Source organism: Callithrix jacchus, chromosome 5, assembly GCF_049354715.1.
Source record: "Callithrix jacchus isolate 240 chromosome 5, calJac240_pri, whole genome shotgun sequence".
Lineage (NCBI taxonomy): Eukaryota > Metazoa > Chordata > Mammalia > Primates > Cebidae > Callithrix > Callithrix jacchus.
This window is the reverse complement of record NC_133506.1, coordinates 102,507,202-102,529,294: the sequence shown is the minus strand read 5'-3', so window position 1 is coordinate 102,529,294 and position 22,093 is coordinate 102,507,202. Positions and strand designations below refer to the sequence as shown.

General features: G+C 44.0%; 2 pseudogenes across 1 annotated transcript; one reads left to right on the top strand and one right to left on the bottom strand.

The window, feature by feature from the left end:
* The first annotated feature begins 8,090 nt into the window (after positions 1-8,090).
* Positions 8,091-16,823, top strand: LOC128932136 (large ribosomal subunit protein eL38 pseudogene; annotated as a pseudogene). The gene has a single exon (XR_013535795.1). The product of XR_013535795.1 is annotated as a large ribosomal subunit protein eL38 pseudogene (transcript).
* A 4,641-nt stretch (positions 16,824-21,464) lies between these two features.
* On the bottom strand, positions 21,465-21,584 carry LOC118154131 (5S ribosomal RNA; annotated as a pseudogene).
* Between the last annotated feature and the right edge of the window lie 509 nt (positions 21,585-22,093).

The window sequence follows — 22,093 nt, the reverse complement described above, 5'->3', positions numbered from 1 at the left end:
GCTTGAACCCGGGAGGTGGAGCTTGCCGTGAGCCAAGATTGCACCACTGACACAGCGAGACTCCGTCTCAGGAAAAAAAAAAAAAAAAAAGTGGAGAAACAAAACAATGGCAACTCTATAGGCAGAGCAGCAGCATAGGTTGCTCAACTGAGTATACTAATAGTTTGTTCTTTCTTTCTGGATGGAGTTTTGCTCTTGTTGCCCAGGCTGTAATGCAATGGCATGATCTCAGCTCACTGCAACCTACACCTCCCCGGTTTAGGGGATTCTCCTGCCTCAGCCTCCCGAGTAGCTGGGATTACAGGCATGCACCACCACACCTGGCTAATCTTTGTATTTTTAGTAGAGAAGAGGTTTCTCCATGTTGACCAAGCTGGTCTTAAACTCTTGACCTCAACTGATCTGCCCACCTCGGCCTCCCAAAGTGCTGGGACTACAGGTATGAGACCCCATTCCCGGCCTGTTACTTCTTGATTATACCCAGAACTGAGGGTTCCTCCCCTTTTAGACCATACAGGGTAACTTCCTAACATTGCCATGACATTTGTAAACTGTCATGGTGCTGGTGGCAGTGTCTTTTTTGCATGCTAATATATTATAATTAGCACATAATGAGCCATGAGGTTGAGCAGAGGGCACTTTCATCGCCATCTTGGTTTTGGTGGGTTTGGGCCGGCTTCATCCTGTTTTATCAGCAGGGTCTTTGTGACCTGTATCTTGTGCCGACCTCCTGTCTCATCCTGTGAGTAAGAATGCCTAACCTCCTGGAAATGCAACCTAATAGGTTTCAGCCTTATTTTACCCAGCCCTGGTTCAAGATGGAGTTGCTCTGGTTGGAACCCCTCTGACAGCTGGGGCTCAGTGTACGAAGAGAATGGTATGAGATGGAGGAACTTTTGGCTTAAGCAACTGAGTGAATGGTGATGCCCTTTCCGGAGAAGGGAAGACTGAAGGAGGAACAGATGAGTACAGAAGTGACTTAAGAGATCTATGCTGCCTATGTTGCCTTGAGGCACATGTTAGATATTCATGTGGGGATATTGAACAGGCAATTCAGGTTAGTAGTTCAGAACTCAGAGGTCAGGTTGGAGGTATGGATTTGGGAGCTGTGGCAGACATGGGGTTTCTTGCCCAATGTCCATCCCCCTTTTCGTGATAACTGCCCTAATTTATGTTCCTGTGTCCATATCTCCCTTATACCTGGAGGGAAATGACTCCACCCCTGCACTAGGAGTGGACCACAGAACTCAAACCCAGGCCGATCAGTAATCCCATCTTCTGGCCTTGTGAGTGTCTCTGGAGTGGGCACTTGACCCTATTTGGAGCAATACAACCACAGAAGATGAGTGTGAGGGTTTTCTGGTTCTTTCAAGAGCACTCTGGAAGAGGCCTCTCTCTCCCTGAACGTGAAGAATCACATCTCCCTGGAAGCTGTTCACAGCTCTCTTGCAACCACGAGGGTGGCCAGGATTACAGTAAAATTGATTTAGTAGAAGGAAGAACCGGGGAATATGGAAAAAGAAAGGGAAACGTTCTGACGTTGAGTCACCGATGCCCACCCTGCCTCAGAGTTTTGTGAGATGCAAAATTCACTCAAAACTAGGTTGGGTTGAAATCTCTGGTCTTCGAAACTGAACACAACCCAACTGCTACGAGCCATGGGTTAGATGCTGTCGCCTAGGGAGTGTGGACAGAGCTGCATGTGTGGACCAGGAGGAAGGCTACTGAAAGTTTTCCAAAGAAAGAGCTCTGGGATCCCTGGATGCAGCCATCCTGGAAGTTTTCCCATGTGAAGTCTGGGTCTCTTCTAGTGAAGAAGAAGTGAATGCACTGGAAAAACCTCAGGTCTTTGTGCCAGACAAGCTAGATTTGCACAGCCTCTGCCATTTGCTCGTTGGGGACTTTTGGCAACTTGCTGAACCTCTTTGAGCCTCAGTTCCTTCCCCTATTCAAAGGAGGTTACAGTAGACACATCACAGGGTTGTGTGAAGGTTACGCAGTGGAAAGGCTGTGGGGCGGGGGGCTGGCTTTCTGCCCCTCCCTTCTGCCCTCTGCTTGGTGGTGATAAGCTGCTCTCTCTCAAAGCATATTGAGGGACGCTGAGTCATTTTATAAAACAAAAAATGTTAAGTGCTCCCTCAAATCAGTGTCTCCAGAGAAGCAGTTGATAGCCAAGCACATTTGTCCCTCCTTTTCATGCATGGATCACATTTTAGCGTGAAAATAGATTCTCTAATTAGGGGAGAAAAGAGCATCAGCTCCCATCTGCTGACTGCTAAGAGGTGACTCACATGGGACAGGGAGGAAGAGATGCTTCTAACACAGGGACGGGATGATCGGTGGGATGGCACCCCACCCTGAGAGGTCCCTGAGGGGCAGCCCTGAAGGTGGGAGACACACAGAGCTTTTGCTGGACTGGAAGGTAATTCCTGGAGACGAGGCAGTCCCAGGAGGCCAGGATGCTGATGATGGAGGAGTGAAGCCTGCATAACTCCTCTCCCAGAAGGGCAGACAGTGAGGTCCTGCCAGGCCTCTGGCATGAGTCTTCTTGTTATCTATGAAGGATGCATTTCTTGGCTAGGTCCAAGTGTCAGCTCTGCCTCTCATTAACTCTATGACCTGGGCAATGGATTTAATACCCTTGTACTTTTTCTATCCATAAAATAAAATTGGGAGAGTCATGACTGCTCCAGATATACTCATATCCTGATGGGGGAAGGCAAGTGGCATAACTTCTATTGAGGAAAATGTAGTCATTTCTAGTAAAACATGTATTTGCACTTTGACCCAGCAATCATGTTACCAGAAAGGGGTCTTGATCTAGATCCCAAGAGTGTTCTTGGCTCTTGCACAAGAAAGAATTCAGGGCAATTCCATAGAGTAAAAAGAAAGTTTACTAGGCAAGTAAAGGAATAAATGAATGGTGATTCCATAGAGCCGTCCCAAGGGCTGCTGGCTGCCCATTTTAATAGTTATTTCTGGATGACATGCTAAACAAGGGGTGGATTATTCATGCCTACCGTTTTTAGAGCATATAGGGTAACTTCCTGTTGTTGCCATGGCGTTTGTAAACTGTCATCGTGCTGGTGGGAGTGTAGCAGTGAGGATGACCAGAGGTCACTCTTGTTGCCATCTGGGTTTTGGTGGGTTTTGGCCAGCTTCTTTACTACAACCTGTTTTATTAGCAAGGTCTTTATGATCTGTATCTTGTGCCAACCTCCTGTCTCATTCTATGACTAAGAATATCTTGCAGTGTGCGGCACATAGCTGGGAAGGCCTGGCACAGGACGGGCGCAAGTTGGAAAGACACCAACCAGGGAATGGGTGACAAGGCTTGCCTTAATTTGGAGGAAGTCTAGGACTTGAGAGAGCCATACAATTTGAAAGACGAAGCACCGTTAAATGCAGAACCTTGTGGTTCAGATAGCTCAGCTGATTAATTCCATGTTGCCACAGTTTGTCACGAAACGAGAATAGGGAATTTCAGCCAGGGATGGTGGGATACAGTGGCGCCTTTCAGCTGCTCAGGAGGCTGAGGCAGCAGGATCCTTTGGGCCCAGGAGTTTGAGTCCAGCCTGGGTAACAGCAGAACTTCATCTTTAAAAAGAAGGACAAAATAAACATGGACAAGATGACTGGAGTCCTGTGAGTTCTATTAATCATCTTATGACAGTAAAGCAACCTTAAGCCACGTGCTATGCTAAGGATGAAGGAAGGTAGAGTCTAGGTGCCTGATGGCATTATGGAGCTGTCACACAAGCCCTGGATTGCCTATCTCTGGACTTCTCATTATGGGAGAAAATGAAACAATTTGTTTAAGCCGTACACACAAAAAAATGCCTTGACTTACTAGGAATGCAGCCCGGCAGGCCTTAGCCTTATTTTACCTAGCCCCTATTCAGGATGAACTTGCTCTAGTTTCAAATGTGTCTGACACTCCTACCCTCTGAGAATCTATCCCAAAATCACAATGGCAAAAATATACAACATATATACATCAGTCGATTTGATACAGCATGATCTATTCTAGGAAAAGGCTGGGCTCGGCGTGGTGGCTCACGCCTGTAATCCCAACACTTTGGGAGGCCAAGGCAGGTGGATCACCTGAGGTCAAGAGTTTAAGACCAGCCTGGCCAACATGGTAAAACCCCTTCCCTACTAAAAATACAAAAATTAGGCAGGCACAGTGATGGGCACCTGTAATCCCAGCTACTAGGCAGGCTGTGGCAGGAGAATCACTTGAACCCAGGAGGCACAGGTTGCAGTGAGCCGAGATCATGCCACTGCACTCCAGCCTGGGCAGCAGAGTAAGACCCTGTCTCAAAAAAAAAAAAAAAAAAAACGCTGGAAATAACCCAAATATCCATCAGTTAGGCTGGTTGAATAAGCTGTGATCCGTCTATATAAGGGAATACTACTCAGCTGCTAAAAGGAACAAGGATTATTTCTATGTGTTGCTTTGGGAAGATCACCAGGATACAGTGTTACATGAAAAAAGTAAGATGGAAAAAATATGTTCAGTATACAGCCATTTATCCCAGAAAAGAGGGAGGGAGCATGTACACTCACACACACACATACGCTCATGCATACGAACGCACACGCATGTTCACACACCCCACAGAACTTTTTAATTGGGAGGAGATTTTTAACTGGTTACCTATAAGGAAGGGGAGGTAGACAATAAGGTGGAAGGGAAAAGATAGAGTCTAGATTTCTCTCAAAGTGGTTCACAATGCCCTTCCCTCTGCTTTTGTAAATATTTGGAATCTCTCATAATGCAACTTTTTATTTTTAAATGATTTTCCTTACTTATTACACTGGCCAGTGGACCCATGGCACGGATCAGAGCCACCCCAACCTAAAGCCTTACCCTGGACTTTTCTGTGAGAAGCCGCAAGCCTTTCCTTGTTTCAATGACTAGATGACATCTGATTGTTCTGCAGCTTTGCCCACCCTAACTAATATGCAATCCCACCATTTATCTTCTAGGTCTTACCTTGGCCTTTCCTTCCTGGCTCAAAACGTGTGGGTTCACCTCACAGGTGAGCAACCGCCAGCTTGACCTCAAGTCCTTCTTTTATCATGCGTTCTCAAGGAGACAGAAGCCAAGGGTCAGGCCTCTTCCTTGGCTCCACCCCCAGGCTCACAAAGGAGTTGGACGTACACTGGCAGCTCTATATTATTGCTGTCTACTTGTTCTAAAAGCAAGGGGACACTTATTTTGGCCCAGTGTTTTTCATTATTCTCCTTCTCCTCCTTCCCCTCCTTACCCTCTTGCCTTCCCACCCTGCTGTTATATGTGACTTCTAATAAGTCTCCTTAAAAGGAAGGCAGGATTTCCTTCTTTTCCCCTACCCCCATCCCACTGCCTAAAATGTGTACGCAATGGTTGGAGCTCTCATAGCCATTTCGGACCCTGAGGACAAGAGTTGCATCTAGAAGTGACAGAGCAGAGAGCTGGGGGGAAGCCAGAATCCCTGATAATTCTGTGGCAACATCATACCACACCAGCTTCAGGCCACGTACTTCTGAACTTCATAAAAATGTGATAGTGTGGCCAGGTGCAGTGGCTTGTGCCAGTAACCCCAGCAGTTTGGGAGGCCAAGGAGGGCAGATCACCTGAGGTCAGGAGTTCGAGACCAGCCTGACCAATATGATGAAACCCCAACTAACCCCATCTCTACTAAAAATAAAGGTCGGGCGCAGTGGCTCACACCTGTAATCCCAGCACTTTGGGAGGCCAAGGTGGGCGGATCACCAGGTCAAGAGATTGAGACCATCCTGGCCAACATGGTGAAACCCCATCTCTACTAAAAATACAAAAATTAGCTGGGTGTGGTGGCACACGCCTGTGGTCCCAGCTACTTGGGAGGCTGAGGCAGGAGAATGGCTTGAACCCAGGAAGCAGAGGTTGCAGTGAGCTGAGACTGTGCCATTGCACTCCAGCCTGGGCAACAAGAGTGAAACACTGTCTCAAAGAAGGAAAAGAACCCTGGTCGGGCTGATTTCAACTCTAGTGCTCTTTATACTTTACTATGTCTTAAAAGGAACACTTGATTTGGGAACATAAAATAGCTTCCAAGAAGGCAGTGCTTGGTGAAGGCAGGCGCACCCTCCAGGTGTCTTCTTTGGGGCAGCAGTTATAATCGCCCTCTCTTCTCTTCCCCACTTCTGAAGTTCAAGGTATCAAAATTTATAACTACAGTAGAGACTAGAAAGAAAGGCACCCCTGTCCTAACTTTAGGAAGGATGACAAAACGTGTGGAGGAATGTGGGAAATAGCCTTCACATGTGAACACAGATATTCCCAGAGGCAAAGGCAACACGGTGTGACCATCTTGGGACCTTTCCAATGAATTAAGATATTTTAAGGATGAAGACAAAAGTCAGGAGGAAAGGCATATTCCTAAGTGGTGTGCAGGAAAGAATTATGGGATATTCTGTGTCGTACATTTTTCTCTTGTGTTAGAGCTGGTTTGGCTCCTTCATCTTTCAAACCACTAATTTGATTTTCTACATAACCAACCCACCCTTCAGTAGTCAACATATTTTGAATATTTAAATTTGTACAGTTTCTTTTACTCCCAGAAACGTTTTAAATGCTCTAAGTGTATCTACTCAATTCCCCTCCCCCTTTCAGCTAATTTTCTTGTGTAATTCCATTAGTTCAATAGTAGCCACTTGTGCAACTAAGAAAAAAAATGAGAAAAAGGAAAAATAAGGGCGCAGCGCCTCACACCTGTAATCCCAGCACTTTGGGAGGCCGGGGCAGGTAGATCACAAATTAGAGACACCTGGCCAATATAGTAAAACCTGTCTCTACTAACAATACAAAAAAAATTAGCTGGGCATTAGCACGGGAGGCTGAGGCAGGAATGGCTTGAGCCTGGGAGGCAGAGGTTGCAGTGAGCCAAGATCATGCCACTGCACTCCAGCCTGGGAAGCAGAGCAAGACTCCATCTCAAAAATAAAAATAAAATTTAAAAAATTAGCTGGGCTTGGTGGCGGGCACCTATAATCTCAGCTACTCAGGAACCTGAGGAAGGAGAATTGCTTAAACCTGGGAGGTGGAGGTTGCAGTGAGCCAAGATTATGCCGCTACACTCCAGCTTAGGGGACAGAGTGAGACTCCATCTAAAAAAAAAAAAAAGAAAAAGGAAAAAAAAAACCTTATGAAAACAGGTGGTCACTAGGATGGCCCTTTGGCTGGAGTTTGCTGATGCCTTGTCAAGATGATAAATGCACCCTTCAACATCCTGTTTTCTTCCTCAGACTTTAGCCCTGCTGTCTGCCTGCCTGGTGCTCGTCTTGTTCCCCACCCCAGGCCAAGTGGAGTTGCCTTAGGAGATAAAAGAGGTAGCTCCAAAGTCAGTACTTACCCCTTGCTTGGCTCCTTCAGATGGTCTGGAAACAAGATCTAAAGCAGGCGCTGCCATCACCGGACTGACAGAGTCTCGCTTACCTGCCCAGGCTGGAGTGCAGTGGTGTGATCTCGGCTCAACATAACCTCTGCCTCCCAGGCTCAAGCCATTCTCCTGCCTCGGCCTCCTGAGTAGCTGGGAATACAGGCACCCACCATCACACCTGGCTCATTTTTGTAGAGATGGGTATCACCATGTTGGCCAGGCTGGTCTTGAACTCCTGACCTCAGGTGGTCCATCCTCCTAGGCCTCCCAGAGTGCTAGGATTTACAGGCATGAGCCACTGTGCCAGGCCAATATTCTTTATAAAGAAGATGTAGTAAACATAAAGCCTAGTGAACAAAATAATATAGCAGGTAAATAAAATATTTAAGGCAAATACTCCTAATAACTTTACTAAGAGACCTTAATAAAAATTTATGTATGGTGGAAAATTTTTAAATGTCCTTTTAAGAATTTGACAAGTCAAGCAGTTAAAATATGAGCAAAGACTTATAGAATATGAGTGCTCTAATTGATAAGCTTGGTTTACAATTGATTTAATAGATATGCTAGAATAATTTGGTTTAATAGATATGGTTTGAGACCAGCCTGGCCAACATGGTAAAGCCCTGTCTCTACCAAAAAATCGCTTGTATTTTTAGTAGAGACGGGGCTTTACCATGTTGGCCAGGCTGGTCTTGAACTCTTGGCTTCAGTAATTTGCCCACCTCAGCCACCCAAAGTGCTGGGATTACAGGCATAAGCCACCACACCTAACTTGATTACAGTAGTTTTTAACATGTAATAAGACAAGTCTCCTTTTACTACTCTTCATCTTCATAATCCGGTTGGTTATTCTGAAATATTTATTCTTTATATTTCCCTTAAAAATCACTCCTTCCCTCTTCAAAAGATTGTTGAAGATATCATTGAAATTGCATTAAATGTATAAATTAATCTGGAAGAATTGATGGTTTTATGCTATCAGGCCTTCCATTCTATTTTTACTTGTTTAGAATTGACTTCGGTAGCTGTGTCATGAATATTAAAAAATATATACATAATAGACTAAAAAGGTCAGAGGCAGTGGCTCATGCCTGTAACCCCAGCACTTTGGGAAGCTGAGGTGGGTGGATCACAAGGTCAGGAGTTTGAGACCAGCCTGGCCAATATGGCCAATATTCAGTTGTGATTTTCAACTCCAGCATTTAGTTATTTTTAATATATAATTTGTTTCTTTATTGAAATTCTCTGTTAAGCATTATACTTTCCTTTAGTTCTTTAGTTGTGGTTTTCTTTAGTTATTGAGCATATTTAAAATATCTGATTTAGGCCAGGCATGGTAGCTTACACCTGTAATCCCAGCACTTTGGGAGGCAGAGGTGGGTAGATTGTTTGAGCCCAGGAGTTTAAGACCAGCCTTGGCAACATAGTGGGACCCTGTCTCTACAAAAAATATATGTGTGTGTGTATATATATATAATAATTAGCCAGGCATGGTGGTGCACATCTGTAGTCCCAACTGCTCAGGAGGCTGAGGTGGGAGGATTGCTTGAGCTCCCTTGTCAGGAGCTGTGATCGCACCACTGCACTCCAGCCTGGGCAACAGAGCAAGACCCTGTATCAAAAAATAATTAAATTAAAATAAAATAACTGATTTAAAGTTTTTATCTAGTAAGTGCAATATGTGGGCCTCCTCAGTGAAAGTTTCCGTTAATGACATCTCTCGTGTATATAGGCCATACTTTATTTTTTCACGTCTCATGATTTTTGTTGAAAATGGACATTTTAAATAATATAACGTGGCAACGCTGGAAATCAGATTCTCCTTTCCAGGATCATTTAACTTACTGGCCAGCTAATGACTGGACAGATATTTCCTTAAATGCCTGGAACCAGAAAGTCTCCCAATCTTTGCCAAGGACTCTGTGTGAGTTTGGGGCATGCTTCAATGCTCAGCCAAACAACTTCAAATCCTATCTTAATCTTTACTTTTGCTTGCACAGTTTCAAGGCCAGCCAGAGGTGAGGGCTGAGGGCCTTCTCAGGTCTTCCTTGAGCACGTTCATAGCCCTGGGCACATGCGTGGCCATTTAGAGTCCCAGGAATATATCAGTTTTTCCCAGCCCCCTAAGGATATCTCATTCCTCAATTTAAGGAATTTTAAGTTTTTTAATTACTTTGTTGTTTGCCCTGTAATCACTGCCTCAGACAGCTGTGATATTAAACAATAGCTACTGGGCCAGGCGCAGTGGCTCATGCCTGTAATCCCAGCACTTTGGGAGGCCGAGGCGGGTGGATCATGACATCAGGAGATTAAGACCATCCTGGCCAACATGGTGAAACCCCTTCTATTAAAAATACAAAAATTAGCCTGGTGTGGTGGCACATGCCTGTAGTCCCAGCTACTCAGGAGGCTGAGGCAGGAGAATTGCTTGAACACGGGAGGTAGAGGTTGCAGAGAGCTGAGATCGTGCCACTGCACTCCAGCCTGACAACAGAGCCAGAGTCTGTCTTAAAAAAAAAAAAAAATTAGCTGGGTGCGGTGGTGCACACCTGTAATCCCAGCTACTTGGGAGGCTGAGGCAGGAGAATCGGCTGAATGTAGGAGTCAGAGGTTGCACTAAGCCAAGATGATGCCACTGCACTTCAGCCTGGGCTACAGTGTGAGACTCTGTCTCAAAATAATAATGATAATAATAATAATAAATAGCTACTGATTATTTTTGACAAATTCGCTCAGGAAAAAGGCTTTTGGTATTGAGCAAGTTCTACATCAGGACAAATAGAGAGAGCCTTGCAGGTGGGGTTTTCCAGAGCACTGACGAACAATTCAAATAGGACCATTTTCTGGGAATGGGGCTTTGAAAAGGTGCCATTCCCTGTTCTAACACCTCCAGTAGCTGGAAGGGTGCTGACTTTTACCACGTTTATAGCCTGTTAGTTCCCAAGGTTACCATGAAGCTGGGGAGAAGGGAATGGGAATAGCACAAGTTAATACCCAACTTATTTTTTTCCACATGGCTATTCATTGTCCAAATACTATTTATTACAAAATCTGTCTTCCCACCCGTCTCCCTCAATTTGCAATGCTTACTTATACACTGTACTAAATTCTTGTATGAATTAAGTTCTCCTTTTGGACTTCCTGGTTTGTTCTCTACGTTTGTCTATCTGTTCATATGCCAGTACCATATTGGTTTAATTATGAAGGCTTTGAATTATATTAAAACAGCCGGTAAGAATATTACTCTCTCATTGTTTTTCTTTTACACAGTTTTCCTGGTTGTCCTTGTCTATTTCTCTGTACGAGCTTTCAGAATCAACTTGTCTGGTTAAAAAAAATATTGTTTGTGAATTTATAACTTAATTATATATGAAGACCTTGTCTTTATTAGAAAAAGAAAAAGGAAATAAATAAAAAAGAGATCACAGTAGGAATTAGAAACTATTTTAAACTGAGTAAGACAAAAATACCGCATATCAAAGACACGCTTAAAGAAAAATGTATAACTTTAAATGAATATACAAATGCTCCTGGATTATAAGGTTACATTCTCATAAACTCATCATAAGTTGAAAATATTGTAAGTCAAAATTACATTTAATACACCTAAACTACTGAACATCATAGCTTAGCCTAGCCTATTTTATGCGTGTTCAGAACACTTACATTAGCCTACAATTGGGCAAAGTCATCCAGCAGCAGAGCACAATGTAGAATAACCCGCGTTTACCCTCAGGATTATGTGGCTGACTGGAAGCTGCAGTTACTGCCACTGCCCAGCCTCACAAGAGTATTGCAGGGCATGTTTCCAGCCTGGGAAAACACCAAGTTCAAAATCTGAAGCACAGTTTCTACTGATTGCATATTACTTTTCACCATTGTAAAGTTGAAAAATTGTAAGTCAAACCATTGTAAGTTGGGAACCATCCGTATTAGAAAAGAAAAAAGACTGAAAAACCAAAATGTTAAGCGTTTATCTTGAGATGTCAACAGCAGAACAACAAATTGAACTCAAAGAAAGTAGAAAGAAGAAAGTAATGAAAAGCAGAAACTAAATGAAATTTAGAAAACAAACATATACTAGAGTATCGATAAACAAAATGATTCTCATCTTTGAAAGAATGAGGCCAGGCATGATGCCTCATTGCCTGTAATAACTGCACTTTGGGAGGCCACGGCAAGAGGATTGCTTGAGGCCAGGAGCTTGAGACCAGCCTGGGCAACTTAGTGAGACCCACCTCTCTACAAAATATTAAAAAATTAGCTGGGCATGGTGGTGAGTGCCTGTAGTCCCATCCACACAGGTGGCTGAGGCAGGAGGATCACCTGAGCCCAGGAAGTTGAGGCTGTAGTGAGCCATGATCATGCCACTATACTCTAGGCTGGGCAGCAGAACAAGACCTTGTTTCAAACAGAAAAAGAAAGAAAAAATGGAAGGGACTGATAAATCCCAAGTAAGATTGACAAGAAAGAGATAGAAATACAGAAAAAGGCATAAATAATGAATGGCAGCAATGAAAATGGAAATCTCACCATAGATTTCACAGACATTAAAAAGATAAGAAAAAAAATGGGCCAGGAGTGGTGGCTCATACCTGTAATCCCAGTACTTTGGGAAGCCAAAGTGGGCAGATCACCTGAGGTCGGGAGTTTGAGACCAGCCTGACCAACATGGAGAAATCCCATCTCTACTAAAAATACAAAATTATTCAGGTGTGGTGGTGCATGCCTGTAATCCCAGCTACTCAGGAGGCTGAGGCAGGAGAATAGCTTGACCCGGGAGGCAGAGGTTATGGTGAGCTGAGATGGTGCCATTGTACTCCAGCCTAGGCAACAAGAGTGAAACTCTGTCTCAAAAAAAAAAGCAAAAAAAAAAAAACCTAACTAAATTAAATGTACAGATTCCTTGGAAAACAAAAATTAGTAAAAATGACATAAGAAATAGAAAATCTGAATAGTCATATAACTATAAAACACATTTAATGCATAATTTAAAGTCAGTTGACAAAGAAAACTGCAGGCCTAGATAACTTTACTAGCAAATTCTGCCAAACACCTAAGGAAGAAACAATGCCGATCTTGAAAATTCTTCCAGAGGGGTTTAACTGCCCAGAAACAGAAGTCTCTTGCTTTTTCGTCGTCTTTCCCGGTTGCTGCTCACTGTCCGGGTGCGTGCCTGCTCCCAGCGCATCTTGTCACCATGCCTCAGAAAATTGAGGAAATCAAGAACTTTCTGCTCACAGCCCAATGAAAGGATGCCAAATCTGTCAAGATCAAGAAAAATAAGGACAAGGTGAAGTTTAATGTTTGATGCAGCAGATACCTTTCCACCCTGGTCATCACTGGCAGAGAGAAGGCAGAGAAACAAGCGGTCCCTGCCCCCTGATTTGGCCATGAAGGAACTGAAATAAACCAGACACACTGATTTGAACTGTATTAAAATACTAAAAATATATATATATAAAAGAAAATATTTCCAGATAATAAAATAAGAGATATTATTTCCCAACTTATTTTGTGAAGCCAGGAAGAATTTTGCGACATCCACCTGAACATTTGGAGAAAGGATAATTATAGGTCAATCCCAATCATGAATATAAGTATAAAAATTCTAAACAAAATATTTCCAAGCCTATTTATGAATGACCAAGTTGGATTTCTTCTAGGAATGCAAAGTTGGTTTAACATCTGAAAATCAACATAACTTATCACATCAACAGCATAAATGATACAAGCCATATTATTATCTCAATACATAGAGGGAAGAGAGTTTTGATAAAATTTAACATTCATTCAGGAGTCTTTTTTTTTTGGAGAGATAGGGTCTCACTATCTTCCCCAAGCCAGTCTCAAACTCCCAGCCTCAAGCAATTCTCCTGCCTTGGCCTCCCAAACTGCTGGGTGTGAACTACTGTACCTGGCATCTTTCGTGACTCTTAGCAAACCAGGGTTGGAAAATAACTTCCTTAACTTCAGAAGGGCATCTTAATAAAACCTGTAGTAATTTTGGTATGTAATGGTAAAATGTTGAAAACTTTCCCTTTGAGAGCAGGAACAAAATAAAGATGTTTGTTATCACCAATTTTGTTTAACATTGTGTAGCCTCGTGCAGTAAGACAAGAAATCATTGAAAATAAAGAAATAAAATTGTCATTATTTGCAATATAATACATGCTGTATGGAAAATTCAACACAGTAAAATCCATAAAGCAAAGCAAGGTAAATTTTTTGTTTTTTTTGTTTTGAGATGAAGTTTTGCTCTTGTTGCCCAGGCTGGAGTGCAATGGCCCCATCTTGGCTCACTGCAACCTCTGCCTCCTGGGTTCAGTAGCTGGGACTACAGGCATGTGCCACCACGCCTGACTAATTTTGTACTTTTTAGTAGAAATGGGGTTTCTCCATGTTGGTAAGGCTGGTCTCGAACTCTTGACCTCAAGTGGTCCACTCACCTTCAACCTCCCAAAATGCTGGAAGGTGTGAGCCACTGCACCCTGTCCCGTTTTAAATAAGTTTAGTAAGGTATTAGAAACAAGCTCAATATACGTTAATTCCATTTCTATATTTCAGGAAAAAACATGAAATAAAATAGATGCCATATACAATAGCATAAAAATATAAAATACCAAAGAATAAATCTAATGAAATATGTTACAAAGTAAATCTAGAAGAATGGGGAGATATTGTCAATGGGAAGTTATCTTAATTTGGGGTCCTAAATTTTGACTGGACTGGAAAGACACAGGATCAGTGAGGATAGGATAAGTAATGCTGCAATAACGATATAACTCCAAATTGCAGTGCCTTCAAGCAACAATGCTGATGTCCCACTCCTGCTGTCCACCTACTGCACAGCATGTACCTTCCCTTCTAGGACCCAGGATGAGAGAAACCCCTCACCTGGAGCATGGCTGGCTGCTCTGGCAGGAGGAAACAGAGTATGGTGAGCCACATGTTGGCTAAGAAAACGTCACCCGGGAGTGACAGAGCAAGTCTCATGGCCAAGCTTAACTTCAACAATAGTGGGCAAGTACGATCCTCCCATGCTTGGGAAGAATGAGGAGCCAGCAATGGGTGGTGACCAGAACTAATGGCCTCCACAGACCTAGTTGGCCAGACATCTTGGGTGGCAGTGCAACCTTATCCAAGCAGGCTTTGGGCAAGAAGAATGTTTGAGCCGATTCAGCACCTGATGGGGTCCCAGGAGTAGGGACAAGTCAGAAGCTTGAACTAGACTAGCCCATGGCTAGGGATAAAGAGCGAGGGTAGTATTTTTCCTCACTTCCCCTTTCTCCATGCCTGTCCTTCCTCGTCCTCACTGCCTCTGCTTCTCCTCACTTGTCATCCACCTCTTTCCCAGCCCTCATGGATTTAAGGCTCTGAAATGATGTATACCTGTTTTTACTCAGTATTGCCTTTGGAAGCCTCTATACCTCAGAAACACCACAAAGAGCCAGCAGCTCTTTGGCACAGTGGCTCAGCCTGTAATCCCAGCACTTTGGGAGGCCAAGGTGGGCAGATCACTTGAGGTCAGGAGTTCAAGACCAGCCTGGCTAACATGGTGAAACCTCGTCTCTACTAAAAATACAAAACACTAGCCGGGTGTGGTAGCGGATGCCTGTAATCTCAGCTATTCGGGAGGCTGAGGCAGAAGAATCGCTTGAACCTGTGGGGCGGAGGTTGCAATGAGCTGAGATCGCACAACTTCACTCCAGCCTGGGTGAAAGAGCAAAACTCTGCCTCAAAAAATATATATATTATTATACCTGTTAAAGGAAAAACTTTTACTTATATATATTTTTTGAGGTATAGTTGTTGCCCAGGCTGGAGTGCAGAGGCAGGATCTCGGCTCACTGCAACCTCTGCCTCCTGGACTCAAGTGATTCTCCTGCCTCAGCCTCCCGAGTAGCTGAGTCTACAGGCATGCATGTCTGGCTAATTTCTATAGTTTTAGTAGAGACAGGGTTTCACCATCTTGGCCAGGCTGGTCTTGAACTCCTGACCTCAACTGATACGCCGGCCTCGGCCTCCCAAAGTGCTGAATTATAGGTGTGAGCCACTGTGCCCAGCCAAGCAAAACTTTAGATGAATTAATTTTGACAGTGTTTAATGGACCAAAGAATGGTTTGTGAATTGGGCAGCCCTCAGGACCAGAAGGAGTTCACAGAAGTCTACTTCACAATGTGGTCAGGGAGCATTTACGTACAGAAAATAGAATTGAGATACAGAAACAGCTTGACTGGTTACAGCTCTGAGTTGGCCTTGATTGAACGTGGTTTGATCTGTTGGCAGCCTGAGATTGGCAGAAGCCTGGCTGCTGTGATTGGCTGAGACTCTGCCAATCATTACACAAACTATTTACTCATAAGTTAGGCTTTTGGTTTGTTTGCATACTAAGTTAGGTTGCAGTGCATTATGGGCCCAAGGTACAGAGGCATCCTCTGGCTAAATTTAGTTTAATTTAACATATCACTGCCTCTGAATTTCAGCTAAGATTTTGCAAGTCACTCAGGGTATCTTTATAGGCAAATGGAAAAATGTGACTGGTTAATAGTAAAATCATGTGAGGTCAAGGGAGGCAGTACACCTGCAAAGAGGAATGATTAAGGAACTAGTGTCAACTTTCAAAGCAGGTGTCTGGTGGTGTGCCCTTAAATATTCAATTCAGAACATAATAAAGTGATGCTTCAGATTAAGAGGAAAAAAAGACTCAATTTTGTGAACACTTTGGGGAAAAAAGTAAAGTTAGAACTTCACCATAGTATCATATTCCAAAATGAATTCCTCAGCAATTAAGGAGTTAAATGTGAAACACGAATTGAGGTCTACAAGAAGACAGAGGTACACATAGGGACCCAGAAACAATTTTAAATCGTGTAAGCCTTTTTGATTCCTCTTCCACTCAGTGAACGATTGATAGTTCGGGATGGGGAGTTGGGAACCACTGTGTCCCCTTAGCGGCTTTCACACCCTGAGTGAGTGTCATGGAGTTAGCATCTTGCAGAGCCGAGTGTGATTCTAACATTAAAAGACAGATCATGGCTGGGCGCAGTGGCTCACACCTGTAATTCCAGCACTTTGAGAGGCCAAGGCGGGCGGATCACCTGAGGTCAGGAGTTTGAGACCAGCCTGACCAATATGTATAAACTCCGTCTCTACTAAAAATAAAAAATTAGCTGGGCATGGTGACACATGCCTGTAATCCCAGCTACTCCAGAGGCTGAGACAGGAGAATTGCTTGAACCTGGGAGGCAGAGTTTGCAGTGATCGCACCATTGTACTCCAGCCTGGGCAACAAGAGCAAAACTCCATCTCAGAAAGAAAAAGACACATTACATTTCACAATGTGGCCGCAATGCAAGCCACCCACTTCCCCCAGAGCCTAACCAAGAAACTAACCATTTCAGTAACTGAGGAAAAACTGGCCGTATTGTACCAAACACCAGACAATGTGTCCAGCAGCAGTAGGGCCCTTCTGTGTATGGGTTTCAGCTCACCTTTTGCAGCACCTGGTATCTGGCTGACATTCCCACTCCTCCCACTCTTCCCTAGCAGCCCTCTTCTCCCCATTCTGCTCTACTTTTTTTTCTCAATATTGTCACTTCCTACCATGTTGTATAATTTACTTATTAGGTTTATTGTTTATTATCTGCTCCCCCTGGGGTTCAGAACATGTCACCCCAAAATACACAACTTTGGCATATTATTTTGAGCAAAAGGAAATTGAGAATCAGCCATTGCAGAAAATGCTCTTTACTGCCCACTCCACTCAGTTCACTAAGCTGCCTAAAATAAAGCAGACATTTCCCTTTTAGTAAAGGAAATTAATATATATATATATTTTTTTTTTCTGAGATGGAGTCTTACTCTGTTGCCCAGGCTAGAGTGCAGTGGTGAGATCTTGGCTAACTGCAACCTCCGCCTCCCAGGTTCAAGTGCTTCTCCTGTCTCAGCCTCCCAAGTAGCTGGGAGTAGCTGGGATTACAGGTGCCCGCTGTCATGCCCTGCTAATTTCTGTATTTTTAGTAGAGAAGGGGTTTCTCCATGTTGGCCAGGCTGGTCTCAAACTCCTGACCTCAGGTGATCCACCTGCCTCAGCCTACCAAAGTATAGGTATTACAGGCATGAGCCACCACACCTGGTGAAATTAACTTTTATAAAGGAAAAAAAATTTTTTTTGAGACAGAGTCTCTCCCTGTCCCCTAAGCTAGAGTGCAGTGGCATGATCTCTGCTCACTGCAACCTTTGCCTCCTGGGTGCAAGCAATTTTCCTGCCTCAGTCTCCTGAGTAGCTGGGATTACAAGCGGCTGCCACCATGCTGGTCTTGAACTCCTGACCTCATGTGATCCACCCGCCTCAGCCTCCGAAAGTGCTTGGATTACAGGCGTGAGCCACCATGTTTGGCCCTGGCTACCTTCTTGAATCTCATATTTCTGTGGGACTCCTGTATCTGTATATCTAATTAAAATAGTTTTTCTGGGCCAGGTGCGGTGGCTAATGCCTATAATCCCAACACTTTGGGAGGCCAAGGCAGGTGGAACACTAGGCTAGGAGTTCGAGGCCAGCCTGGCCAATATGGTGAAACCTGGTCTCTACTAAAAATACAAAACTTAGCCAGGTGTGGTGGCACATGCCTGTAGTCCCAGCTACTTGTCAGGCTGAAGCAGGAGAATTGCTTGAACAACCTGGGAGGCAGAGGTTGCAGTGAGTCAAGATTATGCGACTTACTCCAGCCTGGGCAACAGAGCAAGACCACATCTCAAAAAAAAAAAAAATGTTTTACTCCTGTCAATCTAACTTATATCAATTTAATTCATAGACCAGACAAAAAAACCTAGAAGGGTAGAAGAAGCAATTTTTCCTCTCCTACATCTCACCCCCAGCAAACTGTAAGCTCCAGAAGAATGGGTAGTTTTCTGTTTTGTTCATTAATAGACCTAAAGCACCTAGAACAGAACCTGGCACCTGGATGGTGCTTTATAAATATTTGTTACATTAATGCACCTCGGGCTAGGGAAAGCCTTTCCAAGCCTAATATCAGAGAAAGAAAACACAAAAGAATATACTGGTAAGTTTGCCTATGTAAAAGAAAAAAAATTTCCAAGGCCAGGCGCGGTGGCTCAAGCCTGTAATCCCAGCACTTTGGGAGGCCGAGGCGGGTGGATCACGAGGTCAAGAGATCGAGACCATCCTGGTCAACATGGTGAAACCCCGTCTCTACTAAAAATACAAAAAAAATTAGCTGGGTGTGGTGGTGCGCGCCTGTAATCCCAGCTACTCGGGAGGCGGAGGCAGCGATGAGCCGAGATTGTGCCATTGCACTCCAGCCTGGGTAACGAGAGCGAAACTCCGTCTCAAAAAAAGAAAAAGAAAAAGAAAAAAAATTTCCAAACTACAATCACAAAACAGAAACAACTGAATCTCTAACAATAAGAGATCAATAAAATAAATGATTGCATATCGATACAATAAACATTGATACAGGAGCTCGAAAGATTTAGGCAGATAGTGAGGGCAAAAGAGTCCTCAGCAAGGTTTCTCTTTTAACAAAAAGCAGCCCCCAAATCATTTCTTTTCTAACAAAGAGCAGCCCAAAAAATCAAGCTGCAGATATAGACAAGCAAGCTGGAAGCTTGCACGGGTGAATGTTGGCAGCTGCGCCTATAGAAAAGGGCTACCTGAGGGCCCGACATGTTCAACACGGAGGCTGCATCCTCCCTTTTCTTTGTCACCATGTGTACAACAGAAAAGCAGGCAACATGGCGCTGGCCAGGTAGAGAATTCATCTGCATAATAAAAGATGAGGGTGGGGCGGCCAGCTTCTTCAGTTGCTCTGCAAACAGCACACCTAGTCCTAACCAGTTCTTCTGCACTATGCAAATGACACACCTGGTCCGACCAATCTTTTGTGCCCTATGTAAATCGGACACCGCCTCTCAAGCTCATCTATAAAACCTTCTGCATTTCACCACGGAAGCCGCAACCCATTTTCTCTGGAACCCCTCTCTGCGCAGAGAGGTCTTCCTTTTCTCCTATTAAACTGCCCTTACCCTCACTCTGGTGTGTGTCCGCATCCTAGTTTTCCTTGGCCCTGGGACAACGAACCTCCGTTATTACCCCGCTTCAACATGTCGTGCTTTTTTTTTTCTGAGATGGAGTTTCACTCTTGTTGCCCAGGCGGGAGTACAATGGCGGGATCTCTACTCACTGCATCCTCCACCTGCCGAGTTCAAGCAATTCTCCTGCCTCAGCCTCTGGAGTAGCTGGGACTGCAGGCGCCCACCACCCACCCAGCTGATTTTTTGTATTTTTAGTAGACACGAGGTTTCACTACATTGGTCAGGCTGGTCTCGAACTCCTGACCTCAGGTAATCTACGTGCCTCGGCTCCCAAAGTGCTAAGATTAGAAGTGTGAGCCACCATGCCCGGCCATGTCTTGCCTTTTAAAATGGTTTTTAAAATTAAGATGTACCATTGTCAGAGGCGTTTGAACCAGAGCAACTCCATCTTTTTTTTTTTCTTTTTTTTTTTGAGACAGAGTCTCGTTCTGTAACCCAGGCTGGAGTACAGTGGCATGATCTCGGCTTACTGCAACCTCTGCCTCACGGGTCCTGGTTCAAGAAATTCTCCTGCCTCAGCCTCCAGAGTAGCTGGAATTACAGGCACACACCATCATCCCAGCTAATTTTTAGTAGAGACGGGGTTTCACCATGTTGGCCAGGCTGGTCTCGAACTCCTGACCTCAGGTAATCTACCTGCCTCAGCCTCCCAAAGTGCTGAGATTACAGACGTGAGCCACTGTGCCCGGCCACGATTCCATCTTGAATAGGGGCTGGGTAAAATAAGGCTGAGACTTACTGGGCTGCATTCCCAGGAGGTTAGGCACTTACTCACAGGATGAGATAGAAGGTCAGAACAAGATGCAGGTCACAAGGACCCTACTGTTAAAACAGTTTGCAGTAAAGAAACCAACCAAAATCCACCAAAACTAAGACAACAATGAAAGCGACCTGATCATCCTCAATGTTCATTATACACTATTTATAATACATTAGCATGCCAAGAGACTCCCACCAGTGCCACGATAGTTTACAAATGTCATCGCAATGTCACGAAGTTATCCTATATGGTCTAAAAAGGAGAGGAACCCTCAGTTCCAGGGATTTTCCACCCCTTGTTTTGCATATAATCAGGAAATGACCATAAAAGTGGACAGCCAGTAGCTCTTGGGGCTGCTCTGCCTTTGGAGTAGCCATTCTTTTATTACCTTACTTTCTTAATAAACTTGCTTTCACTTTACTCTATGGACTCACCTCAAATTCTTGCTTGCTTGAGGGCCAGGAACCCTCTCTTGGAATTTGGATCAAGACCCTTTCCGGTAACATTGTCTTGATGAAGTGTGTGATACATTCTGAAAAGAAAGAACAGGTTCTAAAATGTAGATCTAATGTTTGCTTAAAGATGCGTAGAAAAACTCTAAGATTTTTTCCCAAGGGTAAACTGTCAGTAGATAAATTGTTGAAATGATAATTACCAGTACCATATTATTTATTAATGTTGCCTGTAGGCATTCAGGAGATACTACGGAGTCCTGCCCAATAATCCATAAATCCCTTTATATTTTCACTGATTGTCATAATTACTGCTGTTTTGCATTTTGTTATGATGGTTTTTATCTTAAAAGTTTCCTATAACACATGAAGACTAGTGTATGTATCTACCTTCTCTTTTTATTTGTTTTTATATATTTTTTAAAGCCTACGGTGGCCGGGCCCAGTGGCTCACACCTGTAATCCCAGCACTTTGGGAGGCCAAGGTGGGCAGATTACGAGGTCAATAGATCAAGACCATCCTGGCCAAGATGGTGAAACCCCGTCTCTACTAGAAATACAAAAATTAGCTGGGCATGGTGGCATGTGCTTGTAGTCCCAGCTACTTGGGAGGGCTGAGGTGGAAGAATCACTTGAACCCAGGAGGCATAGGTTTCAGTGAGCAGAGACTGCACCACTGCGCTCCTGGAGACAGAGCAAGACTCCGTCTGAAGAAAAAAAAAAAGCCTACAGCACCCAGTAGTCCCAGGTGGTCTCCCATCCAGGTACTAACTGGGCCCAACCCTGCTTAGCTTCTGAGATTATACAAGATCTGGGCAGGTTCAGGGTGGTATGGCCATAGGCTACATTCTCTATTCTCAACCAGCATATTGTAAATACTTAATAAATATTTTTAACCCTAAAGAAAATATGAACAATGCAAAAAAAGTATAAAAAAGCATCTAGACCAAGCACGTTGGCTCATGCCTGTAATCCCAGCACTTTGAGAGGCTGAGGTGGGCGGATCACAAGGTCAGGAGATCAAGACCATCCCGGCTGACATGGTGAAACCCCATCTCTACTAAAAATACAAAAAATTAGCTGAACATGGTGGCATGTGCCTGTAGTCCCAGCTACTCAGGAGGCTGAGGCAGAATTGCTTGAACCCGGGAGGCAGAGGTTGCAGTGAGCGGAGATCTGGTCACTGCACTCCAGCCTGGCGACAGAACTAGACTCCGTCTCAAAAAAAAAAGTATCTGAGGCCAAGTGTGGTGGCTCATCCCTATAACTGAAGCACTTTGGGAGGCTAAGTCCTATGCAACATGGCAAAATCCTTTCTCTACTAAAAATACAAAAAAATAGCCAGGCATGTT